Source organism: Palaemon carinicauda, chromosome 18 (assembly GCF_036898095.1).
Source record: "Palaemon carinicauda isolate YSFRI2023 chromosome 18, ASM3689809v2, whole genome shotgun sequence".
Classification (NCBI taxonomy): domain Eukaryota; kingdom Metazoa; phylum Arthropoda; class Malacostraca; order Decapoda; family Palaemonidae; genus Palaemon; species Palaemon carinicauda.
Window position 1 is genome coordinate 134,608,296 of NC_090742.1, and position 12,500 is coordinate 134,620,795.

A 12,500-nucleotide genomic window follows, 5' to 3' on the forward strand; every position below is an offset into this window, starting at 1 on the left:
ATATTCAGGGCTGCAGACTCGAAATGCTCTTATAAACATAGAAGTAAATACAGATTTCTTAACTTTGTTGCCTTGGTTTGAGTAATAATGGACATATGCCGAGATATTCGTTGGCTTTCTGTATACACTAAACTTGAGACTATTATTATATCTATGTATGCGACAGTCCAAAAAAGGTAGGATACAATTATTCTCCAGCTCCATAGTGAAATTTATTGATGGTACCAAACTATTATATCTAAGAAAAAAGTTATCTAAATTTTCATTTCCTGGCCACACACATATTATGTAGTCAATATATCGAAACCATTTTACATTATTAGGTATGATGTTATTTAAGATTCTGCTTTCAAAAAATTCCATATATAGATTGCTCAATACTGGGGATAAAGGGTTTCCCATAGCCATACCAAAAGTTTGTGCATAAAATCTCCCATTGAATTCAAATTTACAATCTTTTATACATAGTTTAATTAATTCTATTAAAGTGTGTTTTTATATGTATATACATACTATATATATATATATATATATATATATAAATATATATATATATATATATATACTTACATATATATATATATATATATATACATATATATATGTATATATATATATATATATATATAAATATATGTGTGTGTGCGTGTGTGTGTGTGCATGTATGTATGTATGTATAGATAAATGAATAATGTGAATCTATGTAATAGCATTAGACAAAAAGATACCTCAGCTGAACCTTATAATTTTTAGATGGTATTCGTCATTACCTAATATACTATAAACATTGATTATTAGTAACGTAATTCATAAGATATTATTCTATATTGAAATTTCGTTAACCAGTATGTTAACTTAGACCGTAATATGCAAACCTTCTTTTCCAAACGCGATGATTGTTTCACCGATAGACATTAAAATGTTAAGAACATCTCATGTATTAAGTTAGCATCATCTTATCCCACTAGATACAAGATCGTCATGTAACAATTTCCCAAGTTTGCTGAAGCCAACCTGGTGTGTTGGCTTGATTGCCTTTGCCAGCCTTAATGGGACGTCGTGTTACTTTATATAGGTCGTTATCACAAGGGATAAGATGAAACCTCTCCTCTCGCTCCAAGGGATAATGGTCCTATCTTTTGGGGCAACGCTGCATCTTCAGTGTTTGTAGGAGGTGGACAAGGACTGGACAATAAGATTTATATCAACAATGGGCAGAATTAATACTTTATGTTATTCATAATGTGACCTATCTTTGAAGCTAGTTATAATTGAATACATTCACTTCATTTGTTAAGTCTTTACGGAAAAAAACAACAACAACAAAATATGTTCTAACATAATTTACGAGAATTTTCTCGAGAGACAATAATTCTTCTTTCCGTTTTCGGTATCCTTGTTGCTGAAATCTCACTGTAAAGATTCCCTTGATTCAGTTGCTCTTCGCCTTGTCATTTTCATTTAAAAACAAATTGACTTTTAGTTTGACACCAGACTAACTTGTTCCTTGCAGTCAAATCAATGTTGTCATCAACCTCGTGCAAAAAGATATTGGTAATGTTATCTGCTTTTTCAACTTGAATACATTCTTCGTCAACATGTTTTGTGGTGGAATATGACTTCGAATTATCATAAAAATACTGAGTTTGCAAAAGAAAGTCGATGCTGTTGAAATACTATAACATCTTTACATTTGATTCTTCATTTTTTTTTTACTTATTTTTGAAGTAACCGATAGTATGTTTTCCTTGAAAGCCTATCCACTTGCACTAGCTATATATAATTTTTTTCTAATTACGTTTAAATTTTCTTGGATAGTATTGGAAGTTAATGTTGTTGAAAACTTCTCCATGTTCAATTCTTTTTGTTTTAATTATCTTAAACGGTATTGGAAATTGTAAGACTTTTTATATAAAATGTGCCCTTTGTATTTGATTGGTGTTGGATGGAAATGGTAAATACATTTCAGTCTATAACGACATTGATAAATAATTAGTCTATGTTGATATCATAAACTCTTCTTTTCGTGTTTGGATAGTGTTCCAGTTATGTTGGTAAAATATACTGTGGGAAGATTTCATCCCTTTACCAGATATTGGTAGTTTAAGAGGGAGAACATGAGAGAAATAAATTCAAATGTAGTTATATTCTTTATTGCTAATATTAACGGAATACTGCTTTTTTCAGAGTTAATGATAATTTTTATATGAGTAATAAATTATGATCAATCGGTCACATGTTCCCTTCTCTATGTAACAGTTGTTCCAAGAATTCCACTCAGATAAAGTGACTGAATGAATGATGCTGATAACTGATTTATCTCTCATATCTTGAATGAAAACAGTGGAATACATTTAAATATTTGGATTTTAAATCTATTGCATGTTCTACCTTGGCCTCTAGGATCGAATCTTTTTAATAGATATGTTGTAAAACCGTTGACCTTTTTTTTTTTAAAGAAAAACAGAAAACCTATTTGATAAGAATAGATGGTCAAGGTTATTTAGTTTTCACACATAGATCCCCACAAGAATAGAATGTAGAGTTGTATAACTACAAGAAACCTGATGTGAAATATAATCTCTTTACCAAAAAGTGCAATTTAAGAAATCACAAAACATAATAAACAGAAGAGCAGGACTGATGAAAGGTGTCCCACCCCGAGATAGGATTGATTTTACACTACTTGATTTACACTGGCTACTTATTGAAGCGACAATTGAGTTTAGAATATGTACAATAACTTATCAAGTTATCAGAATCGGACGTCCAAAATATCTAAGAGAATTACTGAATATTGTGCAGCCAACAAATTGTGTTGACACAAGAATAGTTATAGAAGGTTTCAAATTATTAGGACCTAGATATATATATACTCTAGGCTCTAGAGCCCTTAAATATGCTTATCCGACTCTATATAATAAACTCCCACTAGACATCCGAAAGACTGAAGATATTAAGGCTTTAAAGAGGAAACTGAGGACTTTCTTGTTCTCTTAGTGCTTCGATAGTGTGGATTTATCAATAAACGACCAATATGCGGTGTGAAATGTTGAATGCTTTGGAAAGAACATGATAGAGAGTAGGGTTCCCAAGCAGTTTAGAACCAGAAAAGCATCCCTGACGTAAAGTATCTTTCTATTTCTATCGTTATAGGAACACGACGCTTTGCAAATATTTATCTGTTACTCTATCACAAAGGCAAATGCTTTTAACAAGGATATTACTGCTGTCTATAGTATGCTTAGTCGAGGTCCCCCCTTGAAGGGGAAATATTCACTAAATTTCCCTCGTAAAAGATTACCTTTATGTTAGGAAACAGTAAGGTTACTCCTCCCGCGAGCTTGAACGCAAAGGGTGTTTGCTAACAACATTGTAAAATGCTTCAAATGGCATCGATGTAATAAACTAGAATTTAGGGCAGCTATTGCTATTTTGCTGTTGACATGAGATTATCCAAGGGTATTTAGTAAACATATCTTGCTGTATATTCCCCGGAAGTGCCATGATTTCGGCTATTCAAAAATTACATTCTGTATAAACCGAAGTTACGAGAAGGGGACATGACAAATGTTACTAAGAGTTCAATGTGAAGTTATGGTGCACACATTAGAACTCACCAAAGACAGTTTGGTTTGGTTTACCGTGGAAGCCGATTATAATAGGCAGCCTTAGATAATAAGAAATTTGTGGAATGCAAGTTACAATACTGTTTGAATTCCATTATTGCCTGCAAATTAATACCAATTTATACAGCCATCCATTAAACAATTATGTAATACTTCTAAGGTATACAGACTTTTCAAAATTTATATTTTCGGCTTTAATAGTTTTATGTAGAAAAATAAATATTTTGGTCCTAGGGAATCTAAATATGTTCTTATCTACTTCATGAAAATGTTGATGTTAAACATATTGGAAAAAATTTAAATATAAAAGATATATCACCACCAGAATTCTTGCAAGGGTGTTTTAGAATATAGTGGCTTTCCGAGGTTACATTGGAAGCCAATCATCTTTCTTCTTTTTTAATAAAAGAGAACTTTTTCAATAGCTACTGATAAATCAATGAATGTTCTATTGCAATTTAGAATTTTCTTATTATGCATAATGTTGCTATAATCGGCAATAAGGTCTACCATATTCAAGATATCCCACGACGGTTTTTTTTCTGTTGTTATAATACCTATTTGTCTGTCGTTGTTTGGCATTTGTCTTTCGTTTTTTGGCATACTATCTCCAAAATAACATAAATTTGTAACGTGTTAACTCAAACTACTCTCTCTCTCTCTCTCTCTCTCTCTCTCTCTCTCTCTCTCTCTCTCTCTCTCTCAATCATTAAAAACCTTTAAGTTTTGGATTCACTTGTTTACTAGCTTTTGTTATTTTAATCCAATAAAATGCTAAAGAAGAGTAATCTTTAGTTCCTGGAGTTCAAATTAGGTATAAATGCTTTCAAGTTTCTTACTTATATACAAAAGTTTTCAGAAAATTTATTACATATTTAACACCAACAATTAGAAATAGAAGTTATTACTATTATTAATAGTCTCGAACAAATTCGATTAATATTTTTTTTAAAATTAATAAGTTTTTTTTTTTTTTAGCGAAAGGCAATATACATCAATTAAAGCTCGGGGTTTGAAAGTTGCAAATGGAAGGGCAATCAAAATCCCATCCAAGGCCAGCCCCCCACCCCCCGCCCCCACCCCCAAACTAGTTGGTTTTGTATGTGCCTGATCAAATTATATTAATAAACATCAGGTAATTAATTAAATATGGAAAAATATATCGTTAAATCAAATACAAAATGCGCATATATCTGGAAGGGGGATAAAGCTTTTTCCCAAAAAATATAGTTATTACGTCTTATTTTCAATATTTTTTTAATGTAAACTTTTTACATTGTAACTTTGCACTAATGAGTTATTTTACAAAATTATGGTTCTCCCTGTATAAGAGCCAAAAAAAAAAAAAAAAAAAAAAAAAATTATATTCACCTACTTGTTTCCATCATTCTTCCAAATCCCCTCTAAAAATCTCTATAGTGTTTGCTGCTACTGATCTTAAGACCAGAAAGAATGCATAATATTTCTCCTCTTAGGCGGTTGTATTACTTCTTGCTACGCATTTCTCCTGCCTCGTGGTTTTATTGTTATGCTCCGCATAGGTAAGCTAATAAACATATGTATTGATAATGGTCCTAATCTCCCTTTTACTTCACTTGCACATAATAACTATTTAACTTTTTATAACAAATATTTTACTATCTATTTTCTCTTTCGAATAATCTTTCTGTTGATGTAATAATGTAAGCATAGCGAAAGATGGACAGTCTTATAATACTTAACCACTTCCTCTTATCATTAACGAGACTATTCTGCTTGGTATAATTAAGTCGTAGACTCTTTTTCTCCGTGATACGTTACCAGTCAATAAATTTTCCCTTCTTGCTAGATGTTTTTATGGTGATTTATGCTCAAAATGCCATTATTTCTTTATATAGTAACTAGTGTACGCCACCCGTCAAAACAGGCAGCTAAATATTTACATAAGTATGTACACACAGGCATACACCGCCCCCCCCCTCTTCCTCACCAGGGTATGACTACTGACTCTCTCCTATACCCGAGGGACGGGGAGATTTCAGCCTGACCGAAAAAAATATATATATCTATACAGTATTTATTGTATGTAACCAGACACTTGCACTTTATAATAAAGGAGATTCTTAAAAATTATTGTCAAAGTACAGGTCATTAGTTACATAGAAGAAATAAAAAAAAAACTATGTCCAACTGATAAAAACAAAATATTTCATGAAAATAACACCTGCCTGATGGACTTTCGTAAAATGATAATAGTTCCGGATATAGAAACATCTTTAATTGTTCCAACAAATCAACTCTTTCAAATTGAATCAAAACTGTGATGTGTACAAAAGTCAGTCTAATTTTTCCATGACTTCTGTATAAAGAAAAGCACCCGAGGGCTTCTTTCCAGTATGTTTTTAGTTAAATCATATAAATCTATGACGGGCATATAGATGTTTCGTATGAACCTTCATATACTATATATCTAAGTATACATTATATCCCCTCTATCTGTTATTCTGTTTCCCAAATACACGCCACAGAATTCTTATCATTCCTTATGGGATTTCTAGAGTCTTCGGCAGAAAAAAATGAAAACCAAATATTAATTGATACCAGGAATAGGTTCCCACTATAGAGAACGTTTCAGATCCCTTCAAAAGGCAAATACTAAGATGAGAGAGAGAGAGAGAGAGAGAGAGAGAGAGAGAGAGAGAGAGAGAGAGGGTAATCAGGCACTAGCGTCGGGCTTTTCTGTTTTGTTTTGAGTTCAAATGAAGGAAAAAGTTTAGATCGTGGTAACTTGTCTCATTTTTTTCAGTTGTGTTTATTATTATTATTTTTTTTTTGAGAGGGAAAAATATACTATTTTGTATTTCAAGTAAATACAGAACTGATAGCGGGTCGCAACAATGCCATGTAGACTTTTTTTTTTACATAACAAAGGCTCTCATTATCAATCTCTTTTCTCTCAAGGGACTTTCTTTCTTCTCTTTGAGTCTTATACTAAATATTAGTTCAATTTCCTTGGAAGTGTCCGATGTCTATTTCCATAAGGTCCATCTAAGGTTTCAAACTTTGTTAATTGTCGATGAAAAGAATAGTCGAAATTTGAATCAAGAGGGACCTGATTCTTATTTGAGCAGTATCGAATAGGATTGGTCCACGTTACATCATCAAGACGAGATGATTCAGGCCCTCGTAAACTTACATGTGGCCAGACATTAGGCGATTTCCCGGATACTTGAGAAGTCTGACAAAAGAAACAGGCTTAACCAAATGACCCATGAACAGATGACCAACAAAATCAGGCTTGACCTGGCGTTCTCCTGGACGGGATATCGAGTCCCGTTCAAACTCGATAGTTTCAAGAAGTGTCTGCAACCTCACCATCCTTGTGAGCCAAGGATGGTGATTTTGGGGGAGACTATAGGTATACCGGCTGAATCATCGAAAGCCTTTGCCAGCCCTCTCTGGTCCTAGCCTGAGTGGAAAGTGGCCTTGGGTACTTGAGTGCTGATCATATGGATATATTGTCAGTCTCGAGAGCATTGTCCTGTCTCTAGGTCATTCTCTCCACCATTCATGACAGGCTTTTAAACTTTTAAACCTTAAAAGATTACTTCTTACAACTGTTAGATAACCGATTGTGGTTGCCAATATTTAATAGACTTTACTCTTGCTACAAGGATTCCAGAAACCAAACAGGGAGCCAAAAGGAAGTGGCAGCCATCTTTGAGTTACTGAACAATGAACATGGAAGAAACCAGAGAACTTCAGTCGGCACTGAAATCCCCTTTGTGGATCGTTATCTTTGCAGTCCATGAACAATGAATGCTGACGTATGAGCAGAAGAATAAACATTACCTTTATGTGAACCCATAAATTTTGAAGACCAAGAATCTTATAACTTATACAAATGGTCATATAAGAAATGTAGGAAATTCATAGGATACAAGAAATAACCAAAATTCCTAAGAATATAGAAAGCACTCGTAAGTACTCGATATGGCCAAAATATTCAGTTGTATTGCAGATATTTCTTTTAGTGAGGTAGCTTTCGCCTAGTTCCAAATTTAGGCTTTAGCTTTTGTGTAGGTCCTCAAGAAAACATATTTGTTGAAACTAAACAAAGAATCGATAAATATGAATATACTAGTGTACACGACCCCCGATATGAATGCTAACAATTAGATAGATATGCACACATACGCATATGCACAAACACAAATTCAACCCTTTCTACCTTTCCCCCCTTTCATAACTACAACCCTTCTCACTACAGTTTGACTATATATATATATATAATATATATATACATATATATATATAATATATATACACACACACATATATATATATACAACCAAGAGATGGGAAGATACATAGTAATTATAAGTCTGACAATGCCACTGAGCAAAGCCTTAAATGTGTGTGTATATATATATATATATATATATGTATATATATTATATATATATATTTATGTATATATATATATATATATATATATGTATATAATTATATATATATATATACATATATATATATATATATATATATATACATATATAATATATATATATATAAAAATGAAACACTTGCTCTTTATCATAGAGAGGAGATGATAAGAAAAAGCAAAATAATTTACATTATTTTTTCTTCAACAGTCAGCATTTGAGAAATTGCAAAATGTTTTACCCATAAAAATAAAGAGGCACTTATTGTTATTAATTCGAATAACCATTAATATAACAAATGTTGATAATGGGCTGCATCACGTAGTATTGTGAAGCAATTCCACAGTGAAACCTTATGGATTTGTATACGTGTTTTATAGAAAAAAAAGTATTACGTGAAACTTCACCCAATGAGTTTTCATAGAATAATTGTTCGATATCATTCTAATGGCAAACCTTAAGCACAAAAGCATAGCTGCTCATTAAGATCTATTTTTTCCATATTTCAGTTTATCACAGCGTATACAAGTATGAGAGAGAGAGAGAGAGAGAGAGAGAGAGAGAGAGAGAGACAGACAGACAGAGAGACAGAGAGAAGTCCGCATTGGCTCGCAAGTGGCAATTTCAGTTGTCACGAAGATCTTCCTACAGGAGGACGCAATCTTTTGTGTCGCCTGAAGGCGATGTTTATTTGGACCCAATATTCTTCCTCCCCACTAAAATGTTATCTCCTCTGCTTGCAATGTTGCTGGTATTGCATCGAGGACATACAGTGCGTAATGATATGCAGTGCAATAAAAAGAATGTAATACAGAGACGCTTCTGTGCAAGTTCTCCTTTTATTAGGAGATTTTTATGCTTTTCTTTAGAACTTACATGAAAATTAAATGATAAAAGAGTCCACATACTGTTCTTTAACTAGAAATTAAAGCTATAAAATTATTAGCTACTAATAGAAATGCAGAAAATTTATGATTTGATCCCTGTCATAATAATTCTTGTTCAGGTAAAACGTTTAGCGTAATTCCATTTCTAGTATTCTAAGTTTTAATTAATTTCTGTTTCAGAAACATTTTCATTAAATCTTTTATTAGAGGATCCATAAATAATAACTTAATTCCTGCATTGAAAATTGTTAATTCCATAAAATGGAACACATATAACGAATCTAAGGTATACTCTCTTTGTAAAGCAATTATTACTTTTAATCATCAGCTATCTGTACTGTATGTATATGTATATGAAGACACACACACACACATATATATATATATATATATATAGATATATATATATATATATATTATATCTATATCTATCTATATATATATATATATCTATATATATATATATATATATATACATACATATACGTGACATCAGGAGAGAATTTCACATAGAATGAGTTATTAAATGTATGTAATTTATCTTATAAGTTTTGTTTATGAATTAAATAGTGAGTGGAGCTTCACATGTGGATGTATGTATGCTTGCTTTACTTGTGTGTTTGTATACACACACACACACACACACATATATATATATATATATATATATATATGTGTGTGTGTGTGTGTGTGTGTGCGTGTGTGTGTATGTGTGTCTGTATTTGAGCGAGAATCCTTATTTACATGTGTAAACGTGGATGCATATATGATGTATTTATTTTGTATTCATGTATCTTCTAAATTTTTCCAAAATACATTTTTTGCAAATAACAGATTTTGGCTCAAACATATATAACATTTGGGTGCAAACAGTGTCTTGTTTTCAAAGGGGATATTTCAAAATAAAGTTATGGCTGCAACAATCCTTCAAAATTTTATTATTTACTCAGATGAATAAGGCAGTGGAGAAAATATAACATTGCATTTATCATTGTGGAAATTGAAAACAGAAGAGGAGAGCATAATAAAACGGAAGCCTGATTTGAACAACTTTTTTCATATTCACTGTTCCTGGTAAAGAAAAATATACAATGAAGTATGAACTTCTAGAACAGTTCATAACGAGGCTATGACCCATTATATCTGTGACAAGATTTATTTTTTAAGCAAACATAATATTATAGTCCTTATAATTTAACTATGAACTTGTTAATGGTGACATTATTCATCATGTGTATCTCAATATACGAACAAAAAATATAATTATTCATGGGATGATCGAATTATCTCCCATATTTAATAAAGAGCTAGTGTGTGGTTTTTTTATATGTTGGATACATATATATATATATATATATATCTATATATGTATACATATATGTATACATATATATATAACATACATATATATATATATATATATATAAATATATATATATATTTCAATATATATTTATATATATATATATATATATATATATATTTATATATATATATATATATATACACATACATGCATACTTACACACACACACACACATATATATATATATATATATACATACATACATACATACATACATATATATATATATATATATAGAGAGAGAGAGAGAGAGAGAGAGAGACATACATACATACATATATATATATATATATACATACATATATATATATATATATATACATTAATATATACATATGTATATATATACACACACACACATATATATATATATATATATGTGTGCATATACATACATATATATATGTATATATATATATATATATATATATGCACACACAGTATATAGCCTTTGCCAGACATATACCTAACAGTCCCTTGGGTAGGGGGTGAGAAAGGTTAAATGTGTGTGTGTGGGTTTGTGCGAACATATATTTAAATATTTAACCGTCATTTTTGACGGAACGAGGACACTTTTAATTCATATTCCACCATGTTATGTTTGCTCATATCACTAAAAATTGAAATATTCTATTTACAGTAACCATCAACTCCCTTGGATGACCGAAATACTGCAATCTAAAAATGATATATACACAATATCTGTAATCATAATTCCATATACGCATTAATGCTTTCATAGCTAATAATGGAACAAATGTAGGTTAATATTGTCCTAATGCCCTACTTTTCTCTCTCTCTCTCTCTCTCTCTCTCTCTCTCTCTCTCTCTCTCTCTCTCAAATACTTATACACATATGCATATATGTATAAACATATATGGGTGTGTGCATGTGTGTGTCTGTCTGCACCTGTGCCTCTAAGTGTGAGTGTGTATGATCGCGTATAAAATTGAAACCCTTCAGGAGAAGAGTGTGTTCGTCAGGAAGAAATGTTAAATTATGGAAAAGATATAACCCCCCAACCCCCCCCCCCAAAAAAAAAAAAAGCACAGATAAAAATCCAGGTAAAGACTTCGTTCTTTCAAAAGAAAAACTTCCCCATCGAGATGATATGAAAAGTCCAATCATATATGACGGACAGGACTTGGTAATATTCGTAGCGGCTGACCTCATGGGGCTATCAACGACATCACGCAATGAAAAGACCCGGGGGAAGGGGGCAGGAAGCCCATGTCCTGACTATAATGCCGGTGATGTTTGAAGTCCCTCCGATGTTAAAGGATTGGGGAAGAATGCGGTCTTTGGAATTTATAGCATCAGCAGATTCTAGGTTAAGAGATGTACTCGCATTTAAATACCTTGAAATGAATTGTTTAGGTAGACTTTATTTCCTTTTACGATTTTTTTTATCTTAATGGTATTATTTATAAAATTCCTATGGTACTATATAGAGGGGCACCAGCATAGTTATCCTACAGCATTGAAGACTATTCAAAAGAAGAAATTAATTGTTCAGAGTATATTTGCACAAAAATAATATTATGGAGTATTTAAGTCTCACATCGAGTTTATTTATGGTCTAAAGTAGAGTCCTATATTCTATATGTGCAAGATGAGTATCATGCTACTCAATAGTAACACAGAAATAGGAAATAGAATACTTGGTGGGGTGTAACGCCAAACTTTGAATTTTACAAACGAGCAAAAATGGAATATACGCAGAGCCCTGAGGTTAGTTAGTTCTGTTTTAAAACTCTGACACACTTTATCTTTACAATGTATTGTTCCTAAATCAAAATAAAATCTTGGGCAGGAGAGAAGTTCTAATATCAGTATTCAGTACAACTTAGAGAAAAAATATATTTTTGTACAGAAAAATTACTCTAGATTTCCTATACACTTAATGACTAATGTGATACCTTAAGAAACGGTTGCAAAAAAACAAATTGGAAGGTAAATTATTGACAATTTATGAATAAAAGTTATGCTATATTCCAATGTATACATGCAACTGGTTAGCTCTTTCTGAGCTGCACGTGTTCATATCAGGCCTAATGATACCTTAAAAAAACAGTTGCTAGCTAAACTATTTCTTATTCTACTGCCCAATAAGTCAAGATTTAAACGACACCAAATTATTGAAAATTCCCGTATTCTATTGCCGGTTGTGTTACTCATATATGGAAGTTGCTG